The 14853-nt window shown below is 33.9% G+C and overlaps 1 protein-coding gene and 2 pseudogenes across 2 annotated transcripts in view; 2 read left to right on the top strand and 1 right to left on the bottom strand.

The window, feature by feature from the left end:
* Positions 1–14853, top strand: part of NAA50 (N(alpha)-acetyltransferase 50, NatE catalytic subunit) — a 24123-nt gene that overhangs the window by 827 nt on the left and 8443 nt on the right. The window lies entirely within an intron of this gene.
* On the bottom strand, positions 19–11208 carry LOC112484853 (annotated as a pseudogene).
* On the top strand, positions 12005–12123 carry LOC112485253 (annotated as a pseudogene).

The following is a 14853-nucleotide window of genomic DNA, read 5'->3' as shown; positions in this document are numbered from 1 at the left end:
ACTTGGGGTGCCAAAATGTTTAAGGAAGTATTGTTGATCAGTAGGTGGAGCTGTTGCTCCAGTAGTTTAGTATTGCCCCATGCTGTGAGGGGGTCCTTAATTGCTACGAAGCTTTCTTCAGGTTATTGGCAATTAGTATTTTTTTTTAGTTACCCTCATGAATAAAATTAGGGATTATTTTGGTTCGACTGTTTCCACTTGGATAAGTGTCACCTTACTATAAAATTACATACTTTTAAAATATTGATTACATAGCACAGCGTTTTAAAATATCTCCTAAATTGGCTGTTTGGGAACTTGCCTCTACCCTCCTTAGAGGAAGAAATGGAATCTTATCAATGCTAACAGCTTTCTGAGGTGACTGCGCTTTTCTTTTATAGCAAGTCAGTTAAAGAATTGTAACTAAGTTTTGAGATAGTGAAGCCTTTCAAACTATTCGGTGACCCTTTTGAGGATAAAGTGAAAGTCTTTGAAGTAATTTCATGCTGCCTAACACAGAGTCTAAATATTATCTCGGTGTGTTTATGTGTTTGAGGTCGCAGAAGAGGTACAAAGTTTAATTTGACCTTAGCTCTGTCATGTGATCCCTTCCTCTCATTTAGCTTTAAATACTGGAAATTCATTTAATATTGAATCTTATGTCTTGTAATTAAAGTTTCGAAATCAGGAAGAAACTTTTCATAGTACCTGCGTTATTTCACATCAGATATCTAAAGAGTTAGAATCAGGATACCACCTGAGGGGTATGAGAAGTATTTGCTGCGCTTGAATCATGACCTAGGAAGTTTGGCTGTTTTGTATATGACCAAATATAATTTGGCAGAATTTTTCTTTTCCTTTTCCTTGACTATGGGTGCTACCTCTTACTCATTTTTGTATTCTCTTGAGCATTCAATCTTTACTTGTCTTGTTCTGTTAAAGTAATAAAAATGAAAGTGGAGAGTTCCAGTGTTGAGACTGTGCACGGATTTATAAAGGAAGGCCTCAGAGAAATTATCATGTGTTTAAATCCAAAATCTTTGGTTTAGCCTAGTCTCACTTTCTGTTGTTACCTAACTTGGCAATAGAAATGGAGTCTCACATGGTGATATTATTCAAAATCTACCTTCAGTTAATATGCTCATGAGGCAGTTATCTTTTTATTTTAAATGATTATTTATGTGTAACAACCTGATGGAGGCAAATACTCAGAAATAAGTGAAATTTAATGGAACTGGCCAAATTTAGAAGAAATTTGTCATTATTGAATCTATTTCATGCAGAATTCCCAACTAAATCAAATCTATTTAAATATTTTACATTGTTGCTTATTTTGCTTATCATCTAAAACTTTAAAGTTACTATTTTACCTGGCTTTTCTTCATATTTTCGCTTTTTATTGTTAGTAGCAGTAAGACATTCCATTGTATTGACATGTATTTGCTTTTCCGCCATAGTAGATAAGTATGCAGTTCTTAATTACTGCATGTATTTATATGCGTGGTGTAGAAATTTGAGATATGTTATAAGATGTTACTTCCTTGGTACTGAGGTTGCTTGTTTTTATGAACCAGGAACATTGTAGGTCAGATTTGTGGGTCATAAGCTGAATATTTTTATCTGTTGTTCCTCTCTAGGGAAGGTGACATATTCAAGCAAAAAGGTATGCCATACACAGCAATCACTGAGAATGGCAATGTAATTAGTCAATATAATGGAAAGTAAAACTGAATCCATTTATTCTTTATTTATACTAAAGTGGTATAGTAAAAATTAGATCTAATAAAAATGTCTAACAAGATGTGAATACATGTGCACAAAATAAAGATGAGAAAGTAGACATTGAAAATACAACTGGTATATAAAACATTGTAGTCTCGTAATTGAAATGTTAAGCTGTAAGATTCTGTAGTCAGGAACGAATGTGTTGAAGAACTCAGAATAATGGTTACTTTTGACAGCTTATAGGCTGGTAAGGGCGCGCAAGGGAGTTTTTTAAGTGCTATGAATATTCCGTATCTTTACCTTGAGTGTTCATTATGTAGCAGTATAGATATGTAAAAAATGAGCTGTAAACAAGATTTGTGCTCTTTATCCTATATATCTTACACTTCAATAAAACAGGGTTTTTAAAAGGTTTTATTGCTGGTTTTGTTAGAAAAACAAACAATAAAAGCCACCAAAGCCAAAACAATTCAGGAACATTTGTAAACCTGCCATTCATACTTCTTGCTTTTATGAAGCCAATAATTTGTAAGATGTTGATTGAGATGTTGGATTTTAACAAATACTTTGTAATGACTCTAACTTGCTATGTTCAGATGAATTCATTTATAACCTACCTGTACCACAATTAAAAATATATATGTACTGTCCCCACTAATGTAAAGGAGAAATAAAAGGAAACTATAATATATTTCAGTGTAAATGATCAGGCACAACTATATCTTAAATCATAAGATCAGATGTTTGCATCTTTCTGTAAATAGAATCATTGTATAATTTAGAAAGCATATCTGCTGCCAGTATGGATGGATGTATATATTAATGGCTAATGCTGTGTTGCCATCAGTGTTGTGATTTCCCAAAATTGTGGACAACTGTTGTTAAGGTTCTGAACAAAACAAAGAATAATCAAAATTTTCTGGATTGGAAAATATTTTTAATGGCATCCATGTAAAGCATTTTCTTTTAAAGCCAGTGCTTTTGCTAGACCAAACTAACATCTATATTATTTCATTTTGCTACTGTATTTTGACTTGTTGGAAATCCTTTTGACTCCAGATTTTCTCTTGTAGGTATTAACTGGTTTCCACCTTTTTGCCATCTGAAAAGATACACCTTCTCAATTATTTAAATGGTTATCCTTTTTTTTTTTTTGGCATGGTCTACAAAAACCATTAGAATACCAGTAGTGACCAATAGAAACTTCCTTTCCATCAAAGAAATGAGAATTGTATAGATTATAGTGTAATAAGAATAAAATTATGTAATTGCACTATCATGGAACACTGCTTTCTCTTGACCTGTTCTCTTCCATCATCATTTATATTCATTCAGTGCGTAAATTATTGACAAAATGTTAGTCCTGTCCAATAAATTATTGACTAGTTACAGTTGAACTGTTGAAATGTGGTTAGTGATAACTGAGGAACTGAATTTAAAATTTTAATTAAAAATTAAAAACTGATACTCAAAGTTGGTAGTCGAATGATTTTTAAGTATGTTTAGAACAACTTGGATATGTAGATCTGTAAATTTTATGAAATATAAATGTAGATCAAATATTCCCAATGAAGATTAATATTTGGATCGAGATGTGCTATAAATATAATACCACTGGATTTTAAGACTTGGTATGAAAAAAGATTTAAGAAAAACAGTCATTATTTTTATTTTGATTACATGTGGAAATGGTTTCACCTGTCTTTTTGGTTTGTTAATGTAGATACTAGAAAATTAGAAATTACATATGTGACTCTAAGTATATTTTTATTGGACAATGCTGTGCTAGACCCCAAAAAAACAAATTTGTGTGAAACATAATCTCTTCCCTTAGGATTTAGTTCCCAGATGGTAAATGTTTCAACTGGGGCTAATAGAAGGTGTTTGGCTCTTTATCCCTATGTGGTGAAAGATTCTGAGGCCACTCCTGGTTTTGTTTTATTTATTTGTTATTATTAAATTGGCTTGACTTGCTTTTATACTTAAGTGTTATTCAGTGTCAGTGTTACACAGAAAGCTGATTTAAAGAATAATGCTTGGTTAGGGATGCTACAACAGTAGGATAGGATAATTTGTTTTGGATAGTCTTAGAAGGAATCTTACGGATATATAGCTTGGATCCAAATAATAGAAGGAAGTAAAAATATGTATCTTTATAATTTCACATTTTTTTTGGATACCGTTGAAAAGTTCTCCTTACTATATTTACAGGATTTATTGGGAAACATTTTTTTTCCAGCTTTATGGATATAATTGATATATAACACTGTGTAAGTTTCTGGTTTTAGATTAAAATATGGTAATCCTTGTCTGCTGTGGATAAGGAAGGGATAATTGGAAGTATTTGCCTTTCTTGATCTAGTGCAATCTGTATGTTGCCTCTGTCATTGCTGAAGCTATTCTTAAGAGAGAAAAAAAAACTCTTCCAAGTCCAGAGGCTTCTCACCTCTCAGTCCTCGATAGTGCTGTAGTGGTGAATGTTTGTTTGTGAAACTACTGAACACATCCTAAATTATTTCTTTCACATAATTCCTAGAAGTGATTTTTTTTTTTTTTTTTTGGATCTGAAGGTACTGGCATTTTTAAAGCTCTGATATTTGCTGCCAAGTTGACTCCAGAAAGATAGTAGTAATTTATACTACCAGGAGTGTATGAGAGTGCCCTTCTCCAAGAGCTGATGGAGAAGAGTAGGAGCACTTGGAAAAACCTTAAGGAAATGGAGGAAGACATTGTGGCTGCCATTTCAGCCATGGGTGGTATAAATTATTTTTGTCTGGGATAAGTGGCATAAATCAAGCATTTGTAAAATGATAAAAATAACTAGTTTCTTTACAGGTTGGTTTTGAAGACACATTCACATATAGCCTTAATGCTAGTTTTACTTTGCTGATTAGGCAATAAATGGTACTACTTTTTTTTTTTTTTTTTTTTAATGAAGGTAGTCATTTCCCACTTGGTACTGGCCTTTTTAACAACAACAACAAAAACCTGTGTGACTTACCTGTTACTTGTATAACTTAACCAGTTTTTAATTTGAATATCGATTGCATTTTTACTTCACATTACAAAGCAAAGATAATGTTCACTAAAAAATGGACCGAGACGTTAAAATTAGTAAATATTGTCAGAATGATGTCAGTTGAGGAACCGGATCATTTGAAAGAAAATTTTTACAGGTGGAGCTTGTTAAGCTATGATAAGCAAGGAAAATATTTTGTACTTAGGAGCATTTTAAACATTTCTCTTTTCAGAAACCTAAAGTATATTTTTCCCCCCTCTAGTCCTTATAGTTTATTATTTAGAGCATCATTTATCTTCATAAAGGAGACTTGCTATAAGGCAAAAAGAATTGAACTAAAAGCAACCACTTTTTTATAGTCCAGTGTGCCACTAATGATAGTTAGCAGTAGGGTCAATAAGTTCCTTGACCTGGGCCTTGATTTCTTTTTCTTTAAAGAGAATACTGTTATCCTGAACAAGAACAACCAAGTATTCTAATTTATTTGCAAGTTCTAGTCTGTTGATAGAACCTATCTTATTGGTATGTAATCTGTCGATAGCTTTGATAAGTTCTCAGACTGCAAAATAAAAGTGATATTGTTGATTATTAATATCTACCGTGACTACTGTGGCATATATGTCACATGTTTGCTACCTCTGGTCTCTGTCAGCTCTAACTAATGATCTAGTGATACCAAGAAACAGAACTTTGGAATCATATTTGAATTGTTCTGTTTTAAGCCGCTTTCTTCATTTTGCTCTTGTGTCTGTCTGCCTTTTGAGAATTGTTCTCCTCTCATTCTTCCCCTTCATGGCACTTTTACTTTTTTTTATAGCTACCTAATACATATCCTGTTAAGTGCCTGCTGTACTGCCAGGCAGTAAATCTCATTTAAAACTCAAAATTGCATTAAGATGGTATCGTCTACTAATGTATCTGTAGGTATAGTATATATATTCTACTAATGGAAAAAAAAAATCATACAGAGGTGAGCCAAAAGGAAAAGAGAGTTTGATGGGGTTCTGAGATTTTTGAGTAGTTTTATATGGCCAAAAAACAATGGGAGAGGAAAGTAAGGTTAGGCCAGTGGCCACAGCTAAGTGATGAGGGCTTTACATGCAGTGCTATTTGAATTTCATTTGGTAGGTTATTTGTAGCTATTGAAAGTTTTTAAGCGGAGAATTGATCAGATTTGTATTTCAGAAAGATTATTCTGACTCCATTGTGTTGTTCCCTTGGCTCTGGTCTTATTCCCCTTCATTAGGCTGTAGATTTTGGATTGAAATGGCCTAAACCACATTGCTAAAAAGCTACAGGAACAGGTTATGAAGATGTTTGGAAACAGAATTAACAGATTGAAGTGAGACATTAGAGTACATCTAAAACTAAATTTCTGTATTGGATGAATGAAGGGACTATTTATAAAGATGGAAATGAGATGTTCTCATTTCCTGTAGAGGATGAATTGTTTTCGATGTCTCGAATTTGAGATTCCTGTAGAGATAACCATTAAGCAGTTGGAAATAAATATGTGCTTAGATTCAGAGATTTGGAAGTAAAAACATCAACATTTAGGTGGTAGTAAGGGGAAAACCAGAGCTGGGAAGGAACTCTCCTAATAGAACTATGGATTGCCATGAAAATTTTTTCAAAGAATAATTTTATTATTTTTAGGTTATAACCTTGAGTCAGTTGTGTCCCATGTGTATGTTTAGCACTTCTAGCACCAACCAAATGATTGCTAAAAGTTTTATACATCTGATACTTGCAGTCACACAGCATAGAGAGCTGATCCACCCACCACCACTTTTTTGATGCCTGCTAACCCTCTGAAACACTGACTCTCAACCAGGAGCACACCTCCTACCCCACCTCAGAAAACTGGTAGTGTCTGGAGACATTTTTGCTTGTCATGATGGGGTGGCATGGGTACTGGCATCTAGTGGGTAGAGGCTAGAGATGCTGCTAAACATCCTACAATGCTCTGGAAAGCCCCTCACAACAAAAAATTATCCAGCCCAAAATATCAGTAACACCAAAATTGAGAAACTGCTATAAAATCTAGATGAGATCAGAGAGCACCCATCAGTTATATTAAGGGCCTAAGAAGTAAAGATGGTTCCTTTAGGGAAGTCATATGGTGTTGCTGATCATCTTGCACCATAATGGAAATTTATAGACATAGGCAGATTAAACACTCTGTACAAGAAGTGACTAAGCAATTAAAACTTGTGCCAAGGTACACTTGATACTTATCTAAAGTATAAACAGTTAGGCTTTAAGCTTTCTCTGTACTTCATTTTTTTCTTTTTGCTGTATGACTTAAGGCAGAGTTTGTAGAGAAAGATCTACTTTTGTGTAGTCATATCTCCATCTTGTGGTCTTGTAGAATATTGCCACTAAATTTTGTTTTTACATTTATGGGCTTAATTGACATTACCTTCAATAGCTAAAAACATTTCACGTATTTCTCTGATATTTCTGTGCTAAATACTTAACATGTGTTATCTTATTTTCTCACACTGTTTCTTTTATAAGCCAAGGGTAAACGTTTCCTACTGCCATTTTCCAATCTCAAAGATTATATATTTGACTAAGTAACAGACTAATCTTGTGGTGCTGACGCAGATGGTTAATGGATTCTATAAAATAGGAAGCAAGTAGCTGTTTTCCAGATCTAAGGACTTGGTACACATTTCTGTGGGCACTTTTGCTGTATCAGTCTGTTTTGGATCCTTAGTCTAAAAGCTTGAGTATTAAAATGCATCAGGGTTTGTATTTAATATGAAAAAAAAAATGTCACATCAATTTACTTCAACTAAGAGAATAATTTAGTGTCTTTAAAACTACTATCTTCAGTTTTTTATAGTTAGGCTTATAAACTCTAGCATCAGGAAGCTGGAATGAAGCAGACAAGGTTAAATGAGCAAAACAAGAGAAGTATATGCTTTTTGTAAAATCTTAAGATTTAAATTTTAGCAACCAACTTAATTTTTTAAAAAAACTGTTGAGTCAGATAGATGTGATCACATGGCTGATTTAACTTTTAGGCCGGGAATTTGGGGTTTATCTACAAAGTAGAGGTGTTAAATTCATAAATTAAGATAGTGTACATTGTTAAATTATATTGAAATCTTTTCTGAAGTAAGTAAACAGTGCAGTGATTAACAATTCAGGTTATGAGTCAGGCCAGTTTGAATTTGGGACACAGCTCCATACTACGTATGCCACACACATCAAAGCTATAGTATAGCATACTGTACTGCTCGCACAAGGGAAATGATTAACATTTATGTGAAATCCACTCTAATCATATAGCATATTTTTTTCCAGTGACCTATTCCATTTCTCAATGCCCATCTTTAACCTCTATTTCTCTCACATTTAGAAATTTACACACATGCAGTGCGAAGTGTATTAGTTTAGGTGGGTATTAAATTTGTATGGTTAATATAATAAGCTTAATTACAAGTGAAGATTCCAAGGTAGAATGTGGGAATCTGAATTTTTAACTGGATGGGGATTCCATTGTATAGCCGAGTTTGGGATCCATTCTTAGATTTTGCAACACTCCAAATTTTTTCCCTACTCTTGAAAATTGTTTCTCAGACATCTTTGTGGGTTTCTGTACTTTACTCCTAAAATTATAAATCTGTTTTTAGATGTTCTTCTCACTATGAACATTCTTGGGTATACATTATGCATTTTTTAATATTGCAGGAAACAACTCTCAAAAAGTGATGTGTTACAAAAGGGAATTCTTTATGAGTTAAATTAATGTAAAAAGTCTAGGTGCAGCCCCTCTACTCTTCATCTACTTAACACCAACATTGCTTCCAATGATAATAGGTGGCATTTAAACTACATGTATAATTTTTTAATGATCATTCTTACAGAAAAACTGATAGTAGTTTTAATGGGGGAAAAAAAAAGGACATGGCAAAGACTGTGACAGTCTATTCTGAGACTGCTGAATTTAGAAGGAGAGGTCTGTGCCAGAATAGAAGGCTCATTCTCATCCAGCTCTCATTCACCTTCTCTTCTACAAACCGAGGGCTTGGTACAGCTGGAAATTGAGAAGTTGTGATTTCTTCAGTGTTTGAAGTTTGTTCCTGCTTTTATTTGTTCTTTCAAATAGTAAATTGTGAATGAGGCATCCAGTGTTTTCTACAATGAGTTTTAGTATTAGAAATAGCATCTTTGTTCTTTCCTAGGCCAAGTTGCTATAAAAGTGAACATAACTACAAAATACTGCAGCTTATAGTGCCTTACGTGAGTAAGATTTGTTTTAGGCTTTGTTATGGAAATTTTCAAACACATACAAAAGTAAAGAAAATAATTCAATGAGCCCTCATGCATCCAATTCCAGTAAGTACAGTTCCATGTTATTTCATCTTTGCCTGACCCGTATGTTTCTGTTTCCCTTTATGCTGGAGTACTTCAAAGGAAATCCTTGACATACAGACATACCTGGTTTTATTGTTGTTTGCAGATAATGCATCTTTACAAATTGAAGGCTTATGGCAACCTTGCATTGAGCAAGTCTATCAGCACCATTTTTTCCAACAGCATTTGCTGACTTCATATCTCTGTGTCACATTTTGGTATTCTTGCAGTATTTCAAACTTTTTTCATTTATTATTTGTTATGGTGATCAGTGATCTTTGATAACTGATAGTGATCTTTGATGTTACTATTGTGTTTTGGGGATGCCATGAACCATGCCCATATGAGACGGCGAACTTTTAATGTGTTCTAACTACTTCACCAACTGGCCAGTCTCCTACCTCTCTTCCTCTTCTCAGGCCTCCCTATTTCTTGAGACACAACAATATTGAAAATAGTACAGTTAATAGCCCTACAGTGGCTTCTAAGTGTTCAAGTGGAAGGAAGAGTCACTTGCCTTTTACTCTAAATAAAAAGCTAGAAATGATTAAACTTAGTGAAGAAAGCATATCTAAAACCAAGTTAGGACAAAAGCTAGGCCTCTTGCACTAAACAGTTAGCCATGTTGTGAATGCAAAGAAAAAGTTGTAGAAGGAAATTAAAAGTGCTACTCCAGTGAACACGTGAATGATAAGAAAGTAAAGTAGCCTTATTGATGATATGGAGAAAGTTTTAGTGGTCTGGATAGAAAATCAAATAAGCTATGATATTCTCTTAAGCCAAAGCCTAACCTAGAGCAAGGCTCTAACCATCTTCCAATTGTATGAGGGCAGAGAGAGATGAGGAAGCTGTGGAAGGAAAGTTTGAAGCTAGCAGAGAGGCCTCAGGAAAGAAGCCATAACATGGAAGTGTAAGGTGAAGCAGCAAATTTTCCAGATCTAGCTAAGATAATTAATGAAGGTGGCTACACTATATACAACAGATAGTAAAAGTCTTTTTAAATTAAAGTATGTACTTTAAGACACAATGTGTTGCACACTTAATAGACTACAAGTGAACATAACTTGTATATGCACTGGGAAACCAAAATAATTGTATGACTTGCTTTATTGTGATATTTGCTTTATTATGGTGATCTGGAACTGAACACACAATATCTCTGAGGTATGTATTATCTCATTTTGTAGATACTTTTTTATGAGTCTAACAGAAGGACTTTTTTCAGTACAATACAGTTTTACTTAGTATCTTATGATCTGATACCTAGTCTCTTTGGTTTTTCTCGTTTTATAAATGTCTTTTTTTTTTTTTTTTAAAGTAACAAATGTACTTTTATTTATAGATAAAAACTAGTCAGCAAGGTCTGTAACCATTTCAGTCCCTAATCTGTTTGAGCTGTACCCTGGACATCGCTGAGGAAGAGGGTTAACTGGTTATTTTCATTACATCCGTGATATTAGAAAAACAAGGCATGATACCAGTTTATATGAAATGCGTGGCTGGCAGTCTAATCCAGTCCCTATATTCCATATTTTTTCTTTAGTTCTTCTACTTGGTTGATATAAGCTTTCATGGCATCTTCCTTGGAAGTCCATTTTAGCTCATTCCAGGCATCTCACTTGGCCTTGCCTTTGAAGTGCAGCATCCCAGGCCGTTCTGTATTTATGTCGCTTGTTTGTAGTGGCTGTAGATGAACAGCATCTCATCATCTGTTGGCTTGGTCTTGAAGTGCTTAACCTCATCAGCAGCTTTGTCAGAATTGGCCAGAGACATGCTGGCAGGGTTGGGTGTAAAGATTCCTGGGAGCCCTTGGAGGTGGCGATGAGCAGGAAGCAGTGTATAAATGTCTTTTTAAAACATGTTTGTTCAAATTAGAATCCAAAAGGGTCTGCAAACTGCTATTGGCTGAAATATCTCATGGTCTCTTAACCTGACAGTTCTTCCTCCTTTTTTAAAAAACAAACTTACCTTAGAATAGTTTTAAATTTAGTTTTACAATAGTTAGTTAGTTATAGTTTTAGATTTACATTTGTGAAGATGGTACAGAGAGTTCCCAGTTTTCCTGATTAGTAACAGTTTATGTTAGTATGGTACACAGTTAAGAAAATGAAAAGACAAGCCACAATAGTTAAAATTCTATATATATATATATATATGATAAAGGACTAATATCTAGAATGTATAAAGAACTCTTACAAATCAATAAGATAAGCAGTCTAATTTTAAAATTGGAATTCTTTTTTTATGAATTAATGTGAAAATTCAGGGTTTACTCCCAGGTTTAGACCACGGACAACAGATTTAAATAGATATTTCACCAAATAAAATGTACAAATGGCTAATAACCATATAGAAAGATTCTCAGCATCATTTGTCACTAGAGAAATGAAAATCCAATAAGATTATGACTTCACACCACTAGAATGGCAATAAACAGGCAATAAGAAGTGTTGCCAAGGATGTGTAGAAACTGGAACCTTAATATGTTACTGGTGAGAATGTAAATGGTGCAGATGCTTTCAAAAACAGTTTAGCAATGTGTTAGTTTTCTATTACTGCTGTAACAAATCACTACAAACTTAGGGGCTTAAAACAACACAAATCTATTACCTTAATTCTTAAAGAGTCCAAAACGGGCTAAAAGTGAGGTGAGGTGTTAGTAGGTATAGTGATTTTAAATAGTATTCTCCTAAAATTTTATGTCTACCCAGAACCTCCGTATGTGATCTTTGGAAATAGGGTCTTTGCAGATATAATTAAGATGAAGTCATACTCAATTAGGGTGAGCCCCTAACTCTTAATGATTAGTCTCTTTATAAGAAGAGGAGAGCACACACACAGAAGACTACATGAAGATGAAGGCGGACAAATTTCTGCTCTGTGAAAAACACTATTAAGAAAATGAAAAATGTAGTCTATGGCCATGCCACCCTGAACAAGCTTGATCCCGTCTGATCTCAGAAGCTAAGCAGGGTTGGGCCTGGTTAGTACTTGGATAGGAGACCACCTAGAAAGACCAGGTACTGTAGGCGAAAAAAATTTATAAAATAAGGGCTTGTAAACTGACAAGGTCCTTGGAATCTGTGAGGTTAACAAAGGGTTGTCTCGCCTAAAAAAAAAAAAAGAAAAATGAAAAATGCCACAGATGGAGAAATCATTTGCAGCATGTATAGCTTACAAAGGACATGTACCCATAAAACACTTTAAACTCAGTAAGAAAACCCAGTATTTTAAAACAGATAAAAGATTTCAACAGCTCCTTTACCAGGTATATGGATAGCAAAGAAATAACCTGAAAAGATGCTCAAAATTGTGTTATTTAGGGACATGCAGTTTAAAACCACAGTGAAATGTCACAACACACCTATTAGAATAGCACACATTTTAAAAGTCAACACTGCCAAATACTGGTTTAGATGCAGAACAACCGGAACTATCATACACTTAACACATGACTCAGCATTCCCTCTCCTAGGTAACTCAAGAGAAATGAAAATGTATGTTCACACGAGAACTTGTACAGAAATGTTTGTAGCAACTTTACTCCTAAGCTTCAAAAACTGGAAACAACCCAAATGCCTTTCAACAAAAGGATAAACTATGGTACATCCATATAATGGCGTACTGCTCAGCAATAACAGAATGAACTGTTGATATAACAGTGAGGTGAATTCCAAAGGCATTATGCTGAATGAAAGAAGCCAAGCAAATGGCTATGTGTTTTGTGGTTCCATTTATGTGACATTCTTGAAAAGGCAAAACTGGAGAACAAAACCGTGGTTGCCTGGGAGTGATGGTAGAGTTGAACTACAAAGAGTCATGAGGTAGATTTTTGGAATGATAGAAGCATTCTGTTTCTTGGTAATCGTGGTGGCTGCATGGTAATATATGTTTGTCAGGACTCAGAACTATACACCAAAATAGTGAATTTAATTTTATGTAAACTTTAAAAATTGTTTTAACAAAGTAAGAAAATTGATCCCCCCAATATGGCTGGAAAATAAAGGAACAGCTAACAGTTGGTATACACATTGCTGATGGACTTGAATAGACTACATCAGTAATTAACATTAAATCTGAACAGACTAAATACTCCAAATTTCAGATTAAAGGAATAAGACTTAAGTACATGCTATTTACAAAAGACACACTATAAATATAAGGACACAAAGTTTAAAAAGTAAAAGGATGGCAAAATACACATTGTGGAACATTGATTAGAAGAAAGTGGGATTTCTATATCGATGAACAAAGTAGGCTTTGAGACAAGGACTGTTACAGCAAAAAGACGTTTCAGAAGGATCCACCAACTCATAACAGTCCCAAATGTGTATGCTCTTATTACTTGAAAATACGTGAAGCACACATTGACAATAAAGAGCAAGAGGGAACACATAAACTTTCTTTGAGGCCAACATAATCCTTATTTATAAGAAAGCCTATGAGGAAAACTACAAGGAAAGAAAAACAGGTGTGTCAGAGAATTAATTTTTTGAGGTATCATTTGACCAGACTTAAAGAGGTTAAGAGTAAACTGCAGCCAAGGATGGAGAGGCCATCAAGTGAGATAGGGAAAGCTGCAGGCGAAACATTTCAGGGGAAAGGTCAGAAATCTAGTTTTGGATATGTTTAACTTGAGTTGTTTACTAGAGATGCTTTAGAGTTTAGGAGTGACCTCTAGGCTAGAGACAGATTTGGAACTTGGCAGCATTAAAGCCATAAGGCTATGAGATTGAGGTCACCAGGATAAGTGTAGACAGAGCAACCAAGTGTTGATGTGCAAGACCTTCAGAAAATTGTCTTTCCTCTTCAACCCCAGCTTCCACATTCACTCAAAGCACACTTTGTTTAACCATATTACATTCCCTATAGTTTTGAGAATACATCATTACTATTTTGTTCAAGTTCTACCTTAGAATGCATTTTTTGCTGTCCCACAGAACAAACTCCTAGTCATCCTTAACCTTTCCCGGGATCACCTACGTTCTAGTATTATTTTATACTTTATATGCATGTGCTATTACTTGTACATTGTATTTTGTGTATCTGTATTTTTTACTAGGTGTAAACTTTGCATTTTAGGTATTAGCACAGGGACGTTCAAATATTGAAACAACTTTGATGTTAATAAGAATTGTAGAAAATTTTAGCTTCATAAATGGAATTCTTTAAAGCTCTATTTAATTTTCTAATGGAGACTGAAGTTTTTAACTTAATTTAGAAATTCTTTTAACTTTAAAAGCTTTCTGGTTGTTTACAGTTTAGTAACGTTCTCATATTCTTGACATTTCTGCATAGCTCTCTGCCTTTGAGAGCTATGCTAAATTATATTTACAAGTTGTTGATATTACTCTGATATATTTAGAATGTCCACATCTTAAAATAATTTAGAGCTAAGTGATCAGGATTACAGAAGTATTCCATTTCAACCAGACATATCATATTCATGAGAGTTAAATTGTATTTGAAGTTGAATTTTGCTGACAGTTACATTTAATAGACATTTTGAAATTCTATTTGTAGCATATTCTAAGTCTATTAATAATCAAATTTGATTAATTCTTTAAAACAGCTATGACACAATATTTATAGTTTCCCAATTCTGTTTTAAAATATATTTGTCCATAGAAAACTATCGAAATACTATATACATCAAACTTATTTCTGGTGATATTCTTACAGGTACTTTTCATTTCATAAGTCATTTCTATGGTGATAGACTTTTTTTAATCAAGACATGTATTTTTTTTTTTTTAATTAGG

This window comes from Pteropus alecto, unplaced genomic scaffold (genome assembly GCF_000325575.1).
Source record: "Pteropus alecto unplaced genomic scaffold, ASM32557v1 scaffold270, whole genome shotgun sequence".
Taxonomy (NCBI): Eukaryota; Metazoa; Chordata; class Mammalia; order Chiroptera; family Pteropodidae; genus Pteropus; species Pteropus alecto.
The sequence above is the reverse complement of the archived record's forward strand: the minus strand, read 5'-3'. Positions and strand labels throughout refer to the sequence as shown.